Below are 19557 nucleotides of genomic sequence, written 5' to 3'. Positions count from 1 at the left end.
AGCATAGGAGACCTCAAAGCCCACCCCCACAGTGACACACGTCCTCCAACAAGGGCACACCTCCTAATAGTGCCTCTCCCTATCAAACACACAAGTCTATGGAGCCATACCTATTCACACTACCACAGAAGTGTCTCTCACAATGGCTGGGAAATATTTTATGGCAATGATTCATGGGTATAATAAAATGTCATTAGGATTCATTTTATTGCTACTTTTTTTTTTTGCTGTTTTTTTTTTTTTTTTTTTTTTTTTTTTTTTTTTTTTTTTTTTTTTTTTTTTTTTTTTTTTAGAACAGTAGTATTTTACCCTATGTGCCTGGGCTATCTGATTGCAGTTTCTGGGTCATTCAAAGGGTGTCAGGTATGGCTTCTGTCTACTGGAATTTGAACATATGGGAGCAAGGTGTTAGCCTGTCAGGACTGTAGATCACTACCTTTTCTTAGCATTCTTCGCAGAGAGGAGAAGATGGTGAGGGAAGGGGGGAGAGGGTGAGGAAGAAGGGGAAGGAATAAGGGGAAGGAGAAGAGGAGGCGGAGAGGGAGAGGCTGAGAGGAAGGGCAGGGGCAGGGAGAGCTCCTCTAGTTCTTCTTCTAAGGCCTCTAATCTCAGTGGCAAGGTCGTCCTTCATCTTCACATTCTGACGGCCTCCCAAACTCTGCATCTTCCGATACCAACTCATTGGAGATTAGAGTGCCGATAAATACATTTTGAGAGGACACATATGTATAGTCCATAACACAATCTAACAAAGGTTTCAGGAGAAAGTAATAAAAATGATTAAGGAGTTGAGACAATTATCATGGGAGAAGAATGTGAATTTTTTTCCTCTGATTAGAAGCATGAAGACATGACTAAGATGGATACATCCTTAATGCATCCCCATTGTTCATGTGGAAAATGGGGGTTGAAGCCATTAACATCACATGGCTTCTATTAGGATTAAAGGAGGAACCCATGCAGAATTCTTAGCCCATGCCTTATATTGAGGAAAGGCTCAACTGACGGTGATAAAGATTGTGGCCGATAATTTAGTTGTTGGGGTCTATGTTGGTGGCTGGCTACTTGAGTGGAAAGGTCATAAGTTGGATAAGTACAACAATTTCTGTCTTTATGATTTTACAGCTGTGAAACTGATAAACTATATAATTTATTATGAGGGAAATGTAACGGATTTACCTGTGCTGAAAGCTTCATCAAAATAGAGCTGTGTCTATAAGGGGAAGGGAGATAATGGTACACGCGATTGTCCAGGAAAAACAGAATGAGGGTAATAATAGTTCTTGCTGTTATTCATCGAAGTTCTACTGTGTCCAGTCATTGCCCAGGCAACTGTGTGTGTGTGTAACACCTTGTTTTCACTTCTTCAAAGTCTTTTGGAATACTCTGTCATTTGTAGTGTACTGAGGCTCGGAGAGTTCTATTACTAACACAGAGACAGCATAGGAAAAGACCCAGAATTCTAGTTTCCATCTACTGATGGAGTTAGTTATTGACATGATGATCTACTTAGCTAAGAGTTCTGCAATAATGATCAGTATTAACTTCTCATGTTTATAGAAACTACAAGGCAATGAATGAGGCCCTACTTTATCCCTTTGTCAATGAAAACTTCCAATGTATATTTTCAACTGAAAGGTTATATAGCATTTTACTTTGATTGTTATTATTATTATTTGTGTGTGAATGGTAGGTATGTATGTGGGGGGGTACATGCAATAGTGCATGTGTGTGGAGGTCAGAGGACAGCTCATGGGACGAGTTCTCTCCTCCCACCTTTACCTGGGTTCCAGGGGTTGAACTCAGGTCTCCAGGCTTTTACAGCAAGTGCCTTTACCCACTGAGCCATCTCCTTGGCCTCTGCATTTTACCTTTGGTGTTTGTATTCGTTACTTTTCTTATTACTGTGATAAAATACCAGACACAGAAGTTTAAAGAAAGAAGAGTTTGTTTCAGCTCATGGTTTTAGAGTATGGTCCACCATGATACAGAAAACATGATAGCATGTGTGTGAGGTCACATCTGGTCACATCTGTCCGCAGGAAACAGAGAAAAATGAATTGGTGCTCACTTGACTTCCTCCTTTTTTATTTTTTTCTTTTTCTTTCAGCCCAGGACTCCATTCTATCAGATGGTTCTGCCTACATTCATGGTGTGTCTTCACTCTTTAGCTGAATCTCTCAGGAAACTCCTGTGGACCTACTGAATATTGTATCTCCTAGGTGATTCCAAACCAAGTTAAGTTGCAGGGAAGACAAACTATCAAAAGGGGTCATCCTATTATCCCAGGGAAGACTGACCATCATACGGGGTCATCCTATTATTCTTGCCTCTGGCTGTTTTTTTTTTTTTAACTGCATCCTTAAGTGATGAGATCTAGTAGAGTAGAATGAATATCCCACAACTCTGACATAGACTTCTTTCTTCCTTTTTGCTCCCCTACAGTGGAATCCTTCCTCTTCATCCCAATTTTATGATTTGGGCGAGTGAATTGGTTCTTTTGAGTCTGTGTACATTCTATAGTTCTCCAGCAGGTGGCACAAAACCGTATTATCTTGGTCAGACTCTTGGAATAGACACAAATCCAAGGATAGAGGACAAAGGATATTTTCTACATCTTTTTTATTTCACAGGACCCTTCTATGTGCTTTGCCCAAAGAAAGCCCTGCCATGTTTCCAGGACAACATACATGTGTTATTAGACCAAATACTACAGGAAAATAACATGCTGGAGAACGATACCCCAAAGGAACACTGAGGTGGTGCCTGCAGCCGTTTTCCTTGGTGTTACCTCAAATGTCTCCAGACCTGAGCAAAGTCCTCCGAGACAGGAGGTCTGAAATCCCTTCCCAGCTGTGGCTACATCAGAGACATCGATGCTCATCTCTTCTCCATCATGGAAACCTCCACTGTGCATTAGGAACAAACAGCACTACTTCGTCTTTAGAAGTAAGAGTGAATGACTATTAGAAGTTACAGCTCAAAGCCTACACTGAACATGGAAAAGTCATTGTCCCGAAGTCCTCAGAGAATCACAGGACAGAACTACCGGAAGGCTCCTCAGACACCACCTTGGCCATCTTCATTTTTCAAGTGAAGAAAGTGGATCCCAAATAGGTTATCAAACTTAATCAAGGCAATGTAAATTTTTTCCTTTTGTTGATCCAGATCATTTAAAATATTTTTTTAATAATTCAGGAGATGGAGAGATGGTAAAGCAGTTAAGAGTGCTTACTGCTCTTGTAGACGATGGAAATTTAGTTCCCAACACCCAATTTAAACAGCTTACAGCTGCCCTTAACTCTGACTCCAGGGGATCCAACACTGGTTTCTGGTTTCTGTAGATACCCATACACGTGTACATACACACACACACACACACACACACACACACACACACACACACACAGTAAACAAATAAAATAAATCTAAAAAAAAGAGTTCAGAGTCTATTACAAATCTATAATTGTTTGAATAATTCTCTTTAGAACTCACTGATTCTGGCAGATAGATTAAAATGGGAACCTTTTAAACCATTACAGGCAACATCAAAAAAAGAAAGCCATCTCAGCACTGAAATGGCTTCTGATTTAACTGGTAATTTCAGAATTCTAAATAGCAAGAGGAAGATCAAGCACTAGATGTACACATGTAAGTGCTGCTGTGTGCTACAGTTTGTTGGGCGTCTCCAGCTTTACCATAGATTTGCGATGACATGGGACGCACCATTCCTTTGTAAGAGATCATAATCCGAAGGTGCTGAAAAGAATTTTCAAGTTGCCCTCTCTAACATGAACAACATGACGAGCAGCAAGTTTTTATGGGCTTTTCAGCAGCTGTTTGACTATGTGCTTATTATCCAGGAGAGCTTTCCTTTGAATCCTGGCTCTTTGTAGCACATCTTCCTTCCCTTGATCCCAGTGAGCTCATCTCTGGTATACAGTGGTCAGGTCACATGATCTTCCAGAACCTACTCACTTTACCTTTTATGATTCTTCATGAAGGAACAATCAAAAGCAAATGATGAAACACATCGAATGTTCTAGAAGATTTATGGTTAGGTCTGCACAAAGCCTTGGTGTACCTCAATAATCTAAGAAAAATTGTGTGTGTGTGTGTGTGTGTGTGTGTGTGTGTGTGTACATGTGGGTCTGTGTGCATGGAGGCCAGAGGTTGATGTCAGGTGTCTTCCAAAATCAACCTCCACCTTATTATTTGAAATAGGATTTCTTACTGGACTGAAGCTAGCCAATTTGTTTTGGCTAACTGGCCAGTGAACCACAGGAATGCTCTTCCCTCTGTCTCCACAGAGCTGGGATGATGGCACATCCACACTGCACCTGGCTTTTTTTTTTTTTAATCCATGTGGATGATAGGCATCTAAACTTGGATGGGTCCCCATGCTTGTGAGGCAAGTGCTTTACAGACTGAACCATCTCTTTAGCCCCTTGAGATTTTTGTTTGTTTTGTTTTAAGTAATAGAGTACCATTGAGTTTTACGTTAACTTATATTACAGCATGGCGGCAGCTTGGCACAGAGAATTCTACATGACATATCACACTAGAAAACTAAATTGGTTGCCAATTTTTAAATTATTATTATAGTCACACACACACCACGTTGTCAGTGTAAGTGAAGGTCTGTCACTGGTTGGGAATTGGTTCTCTTCCTCCACCACGGAATCTAGGAACCAAAATCTCTATTTACAAGCACTTACCTCTGAGCCACTCACTAGGACCTGATCAAAATTAGATTTTGAAGCTGCTCACACTGAAATAAAAAATATATATCACAAAAAAAAGAAAAGAAAAAAAAAAAGCTGCTCACACTGACTTTGTGTTTTAAAATGCAGTCTTCCCAAGAGACAGCCGCCATCTTTAGTAGATCGGTTGCACCTGCGTGCAAGACTCCCTCCGGATCGTGCCTATTGGCTGTCTTCATTCCCTCATAGGTGAGGGGGCGGGAAAGAGGATAGACCCTCACCTGAGAGTCTTAGGGCTCCACCAGTCATTTAGTAAGTGGCTTTGACTGCCTGGGGCCTCGGGGAAGAATGTCAGAGCTGGGTGTGGAGAACTGGAAGGAAACAGTGTCTTTCCTCTGATCTTCGGGCGAGTTTTACTGATCTGTCTCTGGCATAGCAGTCTTTGCAATGCAGCATTGTGTAGCTATAATGTTTTGTGTGAGCCCTGTGGTCCAGGCATGGTACTAAATGTTCTGCTTACTACTCCATTTAACACTCTCAGCAACATGACAAGCCAAGCACTGTTGTCATCCTCAGTATCAAGATAGAAAATATGAATATCAAAGGATTAAATGGTTTGCCTCAGATTTATCATGAAAATAGTAAAGCTGAGAGCTTTTTCCAGTTTTGTAAAATATTTTATCAATTCTTTGAGACTTTCATACAAAATATTTTGATCGTATTAATCCCCAACTCCTCCCCTAACTTCTCTCATATTCACCCCATCTTCCTACTCCCACAACTATATGCAAGCCCGTTTGAAAATAATTCATTGACTCCAATTTGGAATGTCCATTTGGACTCGCTGGTTTAGGGCTATCCACTGGAGTGTGATTGACCTCCAGGGAGCCACACCCTTAAAGTAAACACAATCTCTCTCTATTAGAAGCCACCAGCGGTCCATAGCTCTTCAGTTAGGGGTCAGGGCTCATGAAGCCCCGCCCACTCGTGGAAGAACGCCTATTGGCTTGATCTTGTATCGATCTTGTGCACGCACTCGCAGCTGCTGTGGCGGTGTTAGTGCTGCAGCCCTGTGCTGTCCCAGACACTGTTTTATTCCAGTTCTCGACACCTGGCGCTGACATTCTTTCCTGCTCATCTTTCGCATTTGTTGCGTCAGCTGTACAGAGTGGGGGTGCGATGTAGACGGCCTGTTCCTGGCTGAACACTCGACTGGCGCCTGTTCTCTGCACTTACTTGTCAAGCAGTAGTTTCACCGCATGATGTTCTCTCTCTCTCTCTCTCTCTCTCTCTCTCTCTCTCTCTCTCTCTCTCTCTCTCTCTCTCTCTCTCTCTCTCCTCCCTCTCCCTCCTCCCTCCCTCCCTCTCTCTCTCTCTCTCTCCCTAGGAAACAGATTCTTTACAGGGTGCTTTGAATAAAATTACTTTCTGCAGTTGGAGAGGAGTGTGCAGTCGCGGGTGATGATGGGGAGGGGAGGGGAGGACTGCTAGACATTTAATGATGTCAGATAACAGCCACTTTTCTTGTTGCTATCATAAATGACCTGACGAAGACAACTCAGGGAAGCAGTTACTTACAGTTCTTACAGTTCAAGGGGATCCTTTCATCACGCCAGGGAAGACGTGGTGGGAGTTGGGAGACACATAGGCAGGAGCAAGAGGCAGCTGGTCTCTTGCCTCCACAGTCAGGAAGCAGAGAATTGGTGATGGCCTGTGCCCAGCTCACTTTCTCCTTTTTATTCAGCCCAGTGCCCAAGCCCTTGAAAGGGTGGGGCCCACCTTAGTAACCTACTCTCTGAGGGATTCATTTCCAAGGTGATTCTAAAATCCATCAAGTAGACCAGATGAATTATCACAGTACTTGATTTGAGTCTTACGGGGAGTTTTGACAGGTGTGCATCCTATCAGTCAGCAGCATCACTGAGGCAGAGATATGGTTGTGAGGCTGGGTGCACATCATCCCTACAAACACTTTGCGGGCATTATTTGGCTGTGGTCTAAACAGAAGCCGTTTCATTGTTTAAATGCCTGATCCACAACCTTGTAGGAAACACTGTTGAGAATACTGCTTTAGAGTCTGTGAAATACCAGCAGATCTGTAAGCGACATCTAAATCCATGGCACTTAATAATTTATAGGCTCAAATCCTCCCAAAAAATGTTGTTAAAAATAATGAGAGAACCCACACTCTCAGAAAATGTAACAGACCATTTATGATTCTCATCCTTGGTTTGGTCATTTAAGATACACTATGCAGCATCAGTTTTATGCTTTAAAAGGAATGTCTTTGAAGCATTTCAGTTGCATGGCTGCTCCGTATATGTTTTGGCTTATAAGAGAAAATGTATCTTTCACACAGGCCTATTCTCTTGGATGCAAATTCCTTGTTGGGGGCTTTCCAGGGTTTTCTGTGCAGTTCTTAGGGTCCAATTCATTACCCCTGTTCATTATTCAATTTGTTGGGCTTTGAGCACCTGAATAATTGAAAGCTATGCCAGTGTTATAAATTATATTGTCCACATTCATAATCTCCATTTTAGTGTTTATAGCTTTGCTATAAAAATTCACTGTCTTGGAACCATACATACAAGGTCTTATATTGAAAACAAATTAATTTGTAAATACTTTTTTTTATACTCTCAACTCTTTTATCAAATTCTACACTTTTTCAGATATGACTTTTATAGCTTTTGGTGCCCAGCAAACCTAGTGAGCAGTTGTCTGTCTCACAGACTGACTTATTCATTTTTTTATGACAAATATTTATTGGCTGACAGTGGAAGGCAGTAGTTAGGTCAGTGGATTCCTTTTGAGAAGATTGGGAGAGAACTAAGACTTTAAGAGTTATAATCCCATTTTTCTGATGCCTCCCCTGTATTAGTTATTTTTCTATTGCTGTGATAAAATACCATGACCAACGCCGCTTATAAAAGAAAGCATTTAGTTGGGTTTACGGTTCTAAAGGGTTGAGAGTCCATGATGGCCAAGAGAAAGCATGGAAGCAGGAACAGCTGAGACCTCATGTCTTGAATCAAGCAAGGGGCAGAGAAGACAGTGGGAATGATATGAGCCTTTTGAAACCTCAAAGCCCACCCTCAGTGACACATCCCATCTAACAAGGCCACACCTCCTAATCCTGCTCAAATAATTCCGCCAACTGTTGACCAAATAGTCATGCATTTGAGCCTCTGGGGACATTCTTATTCAAGCCACCACGCTCTTCAAATCAAACATAATCAAAACAAAAGTAAGATATGATACCCTCCATGGTCTCTTCCCCTTGAGTCTCCCAATCTTATTAGGGTCACAAGGACTTTCAGAAGGTCCCTCAACGTCCTGCGAACAAACGCCTTTCTCTGCTCTGCAAGCACAAAGTGGAACTGATACTCATTGGGAACAGTTCTTTGCCTTAAAACTGAAAAGAGAAAGTAAGGATGAAAAAAAAAAAACAGAAGGGAAGAGAAGAGATGGGAAGGGCAAGGAGGGGAGAAAATGAAAATGAAGCAGAAACAGAAAGAAAACAACGTGTGAGGTACATTTTCAAGGTTGGTATTGAACTGAGTAAGTCTTACAGACACAAATCTGGTCGAGTTTTAGCTTCATCAGCACAGCCTCTGTTTGGTACAGTGATTGACTACTTTATCTTACCTCAATGAAAATAGCCTCCATCATATGATAGCTTTTAGGATTTTTGTGGAACCTTACATTGATTTCTACAGTGGCCACTGTTGTGGGAATTTGTTCTGTGAATAGCTTTGTAGGGTACAAACCATAGGGCGTAGCTTTCTGTCTGCGTATGTGACCCCTTAAGAGCAGAGGGAGTTGAGTCCTGAGGTCTCTCTGGGGATGGTTGGAGATGGACTGCTGGTCCCATTCACCCCCAGGCAGAACGGAGGACCACGGTAGCTGTTTGCTTTGTTCTGTATCCGTGAGTGCCTTTTCTCCCCATTTTATATCTTAATAAATCCTTGATACCTTTTTAACAGACCCTCGTGGATTCCCTTACAGGCCACACCTGTTTACATTGCTACTAACAATGTGCTATGAATTTTCTTGATGATAAGTGTCAAAACAAACTGTCATTCCAGTGCTCGCTCCTGTGGACACACCCATCAGCAGTGGGAAAGAGGTTTTACATCATTAAAAAATAATGAACGCAGGAAAGCCGGCAGCTGCCTAGTATCTAAATAAAGAACCTGTGCTGTGCCTTGGAGACAGGTAGAGAGAGCTAAAAGGAAGTCTCAGGTATCTCTGGGTAGTAGGATACAGGTAGGTACACAATTACATTCTTTGCAGGCACCCACATTTGCTAACTTACACAATCCAGGTAAGGCGAGGGACAGAGTAATGTGAGTAAGTGCTCTCTCTCAGTCTTCAGAGGCAGGTAAGGCTATTCTCAGCCTTCCCTGGGGGAAGGATGGGGGAAGGCAAGGCTTGGCCAAGAAGCAGGAAAGAGGCAAAGAGCAGCAGAAGGAAAAAAGGTTGTGAGTGAGCCTTTGCTCCCCCGGCTCTCCTTTTTTGTTATCGGTAATGAATATATACACATGGATGAATTTTCCAATTACTAGGGAAGACAACTCTGAAACATATATACTTTATAGACATAAATGGTTTACTGTATGAAGATATATTTTTTTTTACCATTATTGATACCATTCAATATCAGAGACGAAATATGCATTTAAGTAAATTTGCATTTTATTATTTTAAATGCACGTTGGGACCTTCTGGCTTTCTATGCAGACACTTTGCTTTGCTAGGGAACAAGAATTGTTATAAGAAGACATAAAAGCTACTTATTTTTTTATGGGACTTGTACATAAATCTTCCACCTATAACATGATCGAGTGGCATGGATTTGCAGGGCTTGTTTTTGTGTCACTGGCTGGGGGACTCGGTGCTTTCTATAACCATAGCCGGGAGTGGAATTGAGCGACTTGCCGGTGTCATAAATAAGAGAGGATGTCAGGGCTGTTTTCATTTGACTGAGCAGTAATGGAGTTAATTATACTTTCCATCTCTTTGTTTTTGATCTGTGTTTCCAAAGTCATCTAAGCTTTAGGGCGTTTTCTCTTTAACCCTTCCCTCGCTGGACTAGACTGTGGAATTTCACACCGAGTTATTAGTCTTTGTTTCATTTGCAGTTTTTTTCAAATTGTATTTTGTCATAATTTTCCAAAGAAATGTGGACAACAAAAGCACTATTTTGTACTTAATAGTTAAGTTCATTACAAGCATTTTATGAAAATTATGTGTGAGTTGCAAAGTGGTTTTTTGTTTTTGTTTTTGTTTTTCCCAGTACTAAAATATACTAGGTAGACACTCTGCCACTGAACTATAGCCGGACCTAACTTTTGTGTGTGTGTGTGTGTGTGTGTGTGTGTGTGTGTGTGTCTACATTTGTTTGCACACAGGAGGGAGGGTACACGTCACAGCATGTATGTAGAGACCAGAGGACAACTTAGTGAATTTGGTTCTCTCTTGCTATCTTTGTATGGTTCTGAGACCAAACTCGGATCATCAAACTTGTGACAATGATGTCTGGACTTACGTGTTCAGCCAGCTCAATGGCCAGAGGCACTTTTGAAAAAATATTTTAATTTTGTATTTTGGGAATATGGTCTCACTATGTTTCCTAGGTCATCTTTGCATCTGTTATGTAGGCCCAGGTAGTTCTTGAATTTATAGTCCTCCTGCCTCAGCCTCTTGAGTGGATGGGAATATATGTGTGCATGTGTGTGTGCGTGTGTGTGTGTGTGTTGTGTGTGTGTGTGTGTGTGTGTGTGTGTGTGTGTGGTGTGTGTGTGTGCGCGCGTGTATGTGTGTATGTGTGTGTGTGTGTGTGTGTGTGTGTGTGCACTAAGAGACCAGACAGAAGGAAGTACTTTAGATCAATATTCCACATAAGCAAAACATGGTAAGGGAAAGTGAGTTCCAGAGTCAGACCTAGTCAGGCATGGCTGAGGCTGAGAATTCCCTTCATTATTTTTGCTGATACTAAGAATCATCATAGGAAAAAGGGCTTTTATGAGAGTTTTTGCCTGACCATTATTTATTGATTGAAATTGAGGGGCTAGAGATAGATAAAAAAACACACATGCATCTATATGAACACACACAGAGAAACATTTGGAAGTATCAAATTAATTTTCCATCCTTATTGATATGATTTATTTGTATCTCTATAAATAGAAATACTCAAATTATTGGTCAATGCAGAGAATTTAGCTTTAATTGCTTATCTTCACTATTTCATTCAATAGACATTGTCTTGTTTATCAGGCAGTTAAGCACCTCAAAAAGACGATTCAGAAAATTATTTGCATCTTTTTATATCATTTATGTTAGGATGATTGGGAATAAAAGGATTGTAAATATTGTTTTCTCTTACCAATGGTTGGACAATTAGAGCATATGAGACAGAAAAGGTAGCATATACTATTTTCATGTATGTATATACACACACACATATATGTAATAGTCATGAAAAACAAAAGAGATATGCTCTATGATTTGCTTTTATTTAGACTGTGGCCTTTGCTTTTGGCACACACAGCCTTTGTAACACTCCCTGGGTCATGAGTAGCTTCCCACAAATTTTGTAATGTTATAATTCTTACATGTGGGGCCTGTTTTTAGAGGTAACTCAGTCACCTGGCTGTTTATTTTTATTCAAATTAGAAGTGTGTTGGTGATTCTGTGACTAAAATGATTTCATCTTGTCATTTGTTTCTGGTACAAATGAGTTTTACTATGATTCTTACTGTAATTGAATACTGTTGTTTTTATGAAAAATCCACGAATTGATTATTTTACTGTTTGTTTGTTTAAGACAGTGTCTTCTTATGTATCCTAGTACCTAAAACACACAATCCTCTTACTTCAGCCTCCAAAGTGCTAGGATTAATCACAGAATTAACCTTTCTATTGGGTTGAGTGGGTTATCTTTTTTTTTTTTTTTTTTTTTTTTTTTTCCGGTTGTGAGCCTAGCCTTTAACGGCTGAGCCATCTCTCCAGCCCGAGTGGGTTATCTTTTAATCACACACTGAAATAGGTTAAAAGTAGGAACGTTATACTCAAAACAGATTTGGGAAGCATGAAGGGATTTGGCCAAGGTCTAAGAGAGACAAGCAGGGTGACTTGTAAGGCAGGAAAAGAGCCTTAATTTTCAGCCTTAGGTTTATATAGAAAGTTCTCTCACAGGGGTGTAGAGGAAATCATGATGGTATTCATTGTCAAGAATTTCTACACACTTGCCCAGGGTCACTTTGCTATCACTGGACACTGGGCTATGACCCCTCAATGGCTTCTTCAATCCTTTAAGATACCGGGTGAGAGGATGTGTGTGTGTGTGTGTGTGTGTGTGTGTGTGTGTGTGTGTGAGAGAGAGAGAGAGAGAGAGAGAGAGAGAGAGAGAGAGAGAGAGAGAGAGAGAGAGAGAGAGACTCAGGTTAACCCTGAACCCACACTAACAGGCTCAAGGGAAGCTGTAGCAAGATTCTGTGAACTGACAGGTCTCCCCTAAAAGATTCATCTGTTCTTTGTCAAGAAAAACCATGTGCTATTAGAAAAGGAGTCAGAAAACTGGGCGGTGGTGGCGCATGCCTTTAATCCCAGCACTCAGGAGGCAGAGGCAGGCGGATCTTTGTGAGTTTGAGGCCAGCCTGGGCTACCAAGTGAGTTCCAGGAAAGGCACAAAGCTACACAGAGAAACCTTGTCTCGAAAAACCAAAAAAAAAAAAAAAAAAAAAAAAAGAAAAAAAAAAAAGAAAAGGAGTCAGGTAGACTCATGGTGAATCAGCATTTTTTTTTTTTTTTCTAGTTTAGTGATTTAATTTCTACAAGATCCTGGCTACAATGGACCTGCTGTTTAAAAGTCAAGGAATAAAACACACTAACCCGGAACAGCTCTATAATGTGGGATCAAAGGAAATGAACAGAACCCAGGCGGCAGTAGCTGCTGAAGGTCCCTCCAGGGCTGTCTTTCACCTGATTGACAGGGATGAGAGGAGAATGTCTTTCTACTGCCTGTGTTCTTTAACAGGTACCCATTTCTACCTTGGAGCCCCATAAAGTGAATTTTGGCCCATTTTGACATGCAATGCAATATGACATTTGATATACCTTTAGCATTTAGAAACAACAGTACAAACAAGAATTCCTCCTTGTGGGTTTTCTGGGAACCACAAGGAAAATAGGCATACTTCCAACATGGTTTATGAACACTCCAGAAATCCCATTTCCAGTGAATCTAGCTGAAGAGCCGCATCTTCCCGAGACCACACTCCGGTGTCTCTCAGGCTTCCGTGCCAGTCTGCATACCCCGGACTGTATTTTTTGCTACCAAGAGCGGCTGAGCCCGAAGAACACAGTTCTCCTGTATTTAGCTACAAATGGATAGACAAATGGGCTCCAGGGGTTCCCCGAGGCGGGGAGTGTCCCCCTTAAGACTAAGGTGTTTATTCCTGGTGAAGTTTTGTTCAAGTTACATACACCAACTCCGTGGACGATCAGGGCAAGCTATTGTGAAAGGCACCGCCATTTCAACCAAATGGCGCAGATCGGTTGTCTGCTATGAAGGTGCCTTTCAGCTCTCCTCATCTGGGACTGAGAAGCTTTTGCACCTTCTCATTCACACGGTCTGTACGAAGAGGGTTTTCCACGCAGGTTCTGGGAAGGTCAGTGATTAGGCCAGTAAACTCCGATTTCCCTAATCTGTGACAAAACCATAAACATGCTCCTTGAAGTCATTTAAAATATACTCAGTGACATTAACGTCAGGGCAAACCCCAAACAACTAAAATGATTGAACTCAGTCAGCTTTCACGTTCCTTTCCACCAATCAGCTGCCTTTTATGAGTCTGACATTGCTTTCTCCACCGACTCTGTCATGTTCGATTAAAAGTTCCCTATGGGGTACAGGCATAGAGTCTTGGAGATGTTGTTTCTCAATATTAAAATCGATGAGTATGAAGTAATTTTGTGTTCTATAAAACACGTTCATCTGTAAGGAAGATGTCGAATGACCAATAAAACATGGATTACTGTACTTTAGACTGATTAATTTATTATCTGTGTGTGTGCATGTTTTCATGTGCATTTGTATGCTGGGGGATGCACATACCTGTGTGTGTGTATGTGTGTGTGTGTGTGTGTGTAGGTCAGAGGTCAACATCAGGGACCAGGTGTCTTCCTCTAACACTTTCCTCATTATGTCCTGAGACAAGGTCTCTCAATGGAATATGGACCTCCCTGATTGGCTAACCCACCGGTGTCTGCCTCCCCATCATTGGGGTCACAGCTGCCTCCATGCCCAGGTTCCTTTGTGCTGGTGTTGAGCTTATGACTCAGCTCCTCATGTCTGTGCAGCACTTGACCCACTGAGCTCTGTTCCCAGCCCTCAGGAACTGTTAGACGTTCAGTGTAGCAGGGAGAAAGAACGGAAAAATCTCCCGGGTTCTGACTTGGGCCATAGGGGAAGGGTGGCATTGTATTCAGTATGTACTAGGAACACAGAGAAGGAGAAAATGGGTATGGGAATTAGAAGAAAAGTCACCTTAGAAGAAAAAGATGTATGGATGAGGAGTCTCAAGACCCCTGGGTGGACTGTTCCTATATTGTTCACAAAGATTAGCAGCTAGAATTCAGAAGTGCTGGCCTTGACACATCCTTTTCTTACAGGGTATTCTTGTTGGATTTCACAATGCTCCATGGAGCCAATGTCATTGGGAAGTCTTTATGCTTTTGTTGCCTCTAAATCTTTATATATTTAATATTTATGTGTTCAAGCTTTCTTAGAGCATAATGAGGTGCATGCAGCTTTTTAGATACTGTATTATGGGGAAAATATGAATGGTAGCTGACAGCAGAGACTAACTAGGCCCTTCTGAGATGGAATTCCATCCTTTTGCTTCCTGTCTTCCACTCCTGTTCAGTTCTGAGTGCACATATGTACACGTCACATGGATGTCAACCTCAGGTACTATTTTTCAGTCCACCAAGTATTTTGAGGAAGGGTCTCTCATTGGCCTAGAGCTTTCTCTAGGCAGGCTAGTCAGTGAGCCCCAGAGGTCTGCCTGTCTCTGGGATGACAAGCCCATACATCTATGCCTACTTTTAAATTGGTATTTTCTAGCAATGAGACCCAGACAATCCACTTTGCCTCCCCTAATCGGTCTCCTTACCTTGAAAAAGTATAATATCACTAGCTGAATTAAAGAGTTACCATGAAGATTAAATGAAATAATCAGCTCCAGCTCCAAGAGATACAGCACCTTCTAGTCCCTGTGGGAACCAGGCGTGCATGCAGTACATATAAATACAAGCAGTCAAAAGACCCATGTGCATAAATGTAAATAAAAGCATCTATAATATGTTAAATTCCTACATAAGATAGGTAGAATTGAGAACTTTCTAATTTAGTCATTGCTTCATTGCTCCAGACTAACCACTGAATCCATGTTTTTATTATTTTAGTTTCATAAAGACATAATTTTAAATGTATAAAAAAATTCAATTCTAACATCATTTTCTACATCTCCTTTGCTGACTTTTGTAGATAGGTAGATAGATTATATACACACACACACACACACACACACACACACACACACACACACAGCAGATAGATAGATGATAGCTGATGATGGATAAGTAGATGGATGATATATGATAGATAAGATATATTTATCATAAGATAAATGATAGATCAATCTATAGATAGATAGACATGTCATTGCATATGCCCCCCAGATTTTTAACTGATTTATTCTTCATGGTAAACACAGTTGTGGGACAAAGGCACAAAATAAAATTCATGAAACTTTGAAGGGAGCTGTGATAACGCACAAATTGACTCAGGACAGACTCAGATCTTACTTGGCGGAACTTGCCCCTCTGCCTCCACACCTTCATTTACACCCTCGAGGGAGGGCTTTGTAACTTTCTCCTTAGAGATCTGCGTTTTTAAATTTTTAAAAGATTTATTTAATTTTATTTGTCTTCTTTAATTTTGATTTTGTTGTATGTATTTGTTGAACACGCAAATAGAATGATAATTTTTACATTGTTTTCTGATGAGTGCTCTTCTATAAATCTATTCTGATTTTTAAATATTTATTTAGTAACTAGCTTTCTGAAATTTTTTCATATTGTCTTAATGGGGTGGAGCATATCTATCAGTTAGATTTTGCATTTTTAACTTCTTAAGAATGAAATCAAATTATGCTTATAGCTGTTTATGAATTATTGCTTTAAAACAGAGTTAAATTCCTCTGATGCATACAGGTTTTAAAATGAATAGTTTATTATAAAAACTTGAAGTTTAATTATTGAAATAAGATGACTTATAATTCTCATATAGAGATAAGAATAAAATTCTATTCATTTTTATGATTCAATGTGGCATACCTAGTATTTTTCCTTAATTTAAGAATGCTATCTATCATGTTTTGCTCTTTAAATGGGAGGCTGAGAAGGTTATTAAATAGTATACATATGTCACAGGATATCTATGCATGTTCTCAATACAGAATGGTAAACTACTTAAGATATTATGACTTTTTTGCAGTTATTCTCTTAACTCATTTGCATGGTTTTTAAACGTGTACTTTGTAGATGATGAGTCATGTTATAACATCGAAAAGTTGGACACACCTTGTGTATGTGAGTGTCTGCTCTGCTGGGCTGCTTACTGAGAATGGACAGCTGTAAACTCAAGTTTGACTACTTTCATGTCCCAAACTAAGGTTCATTTCCTGGCACTGACTAATTTGTGTAGAGAAATAACTAACACTGACCTAGGAAACTGTTTGGAAACAGCCCAATGGCATGAATATTCAACTTGTTCCAAAAGCAGTCTGAGAAAGACGCGCTATAAGTAAAGAGAATATATTATCATTATTTAAAAAGGGATGTCATGTGGCTTAGAACAAACCCACACTTTCTACACAGCTCAGTATGACCTTTTACCCCTGATCCACCTGCCTCCTACCTCCCAAGTGCAAGAATTACAGCCATGGACTCCCACACTCAGCTGAAAAAAGTCATTTGAACTGAAATATAACGTTTCTCTCAGCAAAGGTAAAGACATGTTGCATTTGTATATCACGGAAACCATCTAAACAGTGCTTTGCTAGTGACCTGAATTGAAAAAAGCAAAATCCAAATGACAGGCAAATAAAAACAGAAACACAACCATGTCTCCGTGGCTTTAAAAAATATCCACTCTCTTTTTTTTCCTGGAAGAAAAATAAAAAGATTGTGTAATTTTTGATAACTTGACCATAAAAATAAACACATAAAAAGTCTTAGAGACTTAACTCTTTAGCAATAAATCTCTACTTTCTGTTAGTAGCTGCCGCCTATTTTATGGGCATTGACTAAGTCACAAACACTGCTGCAGCATACAGCCTTCGTGTAGTAGGAGATGCTAATGAAAGAAATGTGTCCTACGCTCCACAGGGAATGAGACCTTGTGGCAGGTAAAGAGATAGGGTGTTTGTATGTTTTTCTTTTCACTAACACCAAATCCTCCTGAATGAACACACAGAGAGGCAGCGGTAGTAAATGTGCAATTACCTGATCCACATATCCACTAATGAAAATAAAATATTTGCATCCTGCAGCATCTATTCTACATGTCGCCTTTCCATGTCCATTGTGATTATGGGTTCAAATGGCAGCAGGCATTAAACTGGTGAAGATATGAGGATCGAAATGCCTATGAGGTCATTGAAATGCCTATATGGTTCAGGTTTATTTGGAATACTTATATGGAGAAAGAAAAATATCTATGATCCCTTCAATAAATGAATGAGGACATTAAATACATATAACATATATAATGAGTATGTTGCTTTACTACAGGAATCAGGATAAGTACAGGCACAAATTAGAAGAATCAGGATGAGTACGAATGTTAGAGGAATCAAAGGGAATCCAGATATAAGGACAGGAACCAGGATAAGCACAAACATAAGAGGAACCAGGATGAGTATGAAGAATCAGGATGTATATAAATGTGATTAGAGAGACAAGGATCGGTATGGTAATGATTAGTGGAGTCAGGATGAGGTATGATATGATTGGAGGAACTAGGGTGAATATGATCATGGTTCGATGAATCAGGATGAGTATGAAAAGAAGAACTAGTATGATTAGAGGAATCAGGATGAGTATAAATATGCTGCTTCTAGTCTTAATACAGCACACAGACTTCCCAGGACATTCTTGCTGGCTAAGGAGTCCTCATCTGTCCTTCATAATCACTTAGTCTCTTATATACCCTCCCTTGAGAAGTGAGTAAATATGATCACCAAAGAAAAAATATTAAAAATTTTATGAAGCCTTGGAGTAAGTCGGAACACCAACACTGAAACCAGGAGAAGGAAATGGTCAGAGAGAGGACAGTCAGCACAGTAGAGTTTGGTTGCAAAGAGAGAAATAAAGACCAGATACTGCAGAGGAATTTGATAAGATGCCAATTCAGACTTGGCAATCAGAGGTGACAGACACATCAGCCTTGCAGTTAGTAGACAGAAGTCAGATATGCAAAGGGCTGAGTTGAGAGTGGAAAATATGAAATGAAACTGCACTCGGGTCAGTTTTGATTCCAAACAGCGATGGCAATGAGTTCAGGTTGGCTCTTTTCTTCTCGTCTGGGAGAAGTGAGGCTATAATTACAGGGTGAAAGCCATAAACCAGAAAAAAGAGAAAAGGGGAAAGGCACTGAAGATGTGAGAGAAAGCAGAAAGGAGCTGACTTAGGAGTCAGGGCCATTGAGTTGGCTGGAGAGGGCTCCTTGCTAAGGAAACAGATGACTTGAAGAGAAGAAACCCGAGACAGGAGTGGGCAAGGAATTGATGCTGTAAGAGAGAGGGTATGGGAGTTGAGATTAGAGTGGAGGGTCAGTGGTGAAAGGCTGGAGATCCGTTGAAAGAAAGGAGAGAACAGATGAGTGGGAGAAAGGAAAGGCTTGATTTAGGGTGACGGTGAAAGCAGAGACTTTTTCAAGAGTTAGATGATTTCTTGATTTTTCTCTAAGAGCCCAAGACTTGGGTTTGGGTGGTTGGACAAGGTACACACCTCACCAGATGAAGAGAAAGCAAGAGCGCTGGGCTTCTTGAAATCCACCGTGGGTCCAGGAGGGCTTGGGTGGAAGAGAGACCAGGAACAGTCCACAGCACTGGGGACTCCTGGGATAGAGCAGGAGGAAAAGAAGGCTGCTTTGGAGTTACGGCGTAGAATTTAAGAGTCCCAAGACTGAGAACCAGCTGGAAAGAATACTCGAATACTCCACAATATGACCCTGGAGCTAAAAGTGGGCCAAGGTGAAGGTCATGGGCACTAGAGGCCATGAGGGTTTTGAGGAGGGGGGTCAAGCAAGGATGAAGCATACAGATGTTTATGCATGCATGGCAGAAGCTCAGGGTTGCAGGGACTCAGATTCCTATCTGTAAGGATAGCTGAATGGTTGGTGGGCTTTACCAGCTACCCCGTGGCCTTCAGCAGCTGATGACAGCCAACAAACACCAGAAATCAGAAACTTATGAGTCTAATGGTTGCCTAGGGTGTTGTTTAACTTTCTGGTATATTCTATTTTCTCGCTTCTGTCCTTTGAAGTTCCTTGTGAATGAGTCTCCATCTATTCTCATCCACTCTTCTTCTCTCTTCCTTTCCTTGATGCTGTTTTCACCTCCTCAGTGCCAGCAGCCAGGAGAACTTCCCATTGCCCATTCACTGGCAGGTTCCAAGCCCTTGCCTGGCAGAATCATCCAGTGGATACTTGCTCAAGGAATGAGTAGGTGGCACATTTCCATCCTTTCCCCCAATGTTCTCCATGCTTGAATGGTTT

This window comes from Peromyscus leucopus, chromosome 15 (genome assembly GCF_004664715.2).
Source record: "Peromyscus leucopus breed LL Stock chromosome 15, UCI_PerLeu_2.1, whole genome shotgun sequence".
In the NCBI taxonomy this organism is placed as follows: Eukaryota; Metazoa; Chordata; class Mammalia; order Rodentia; family Cricetidae; genus Peromyscus; species Peromyscus leucopus.
This window is presented reverse-complemented; position numbering follows the sequence as displayed.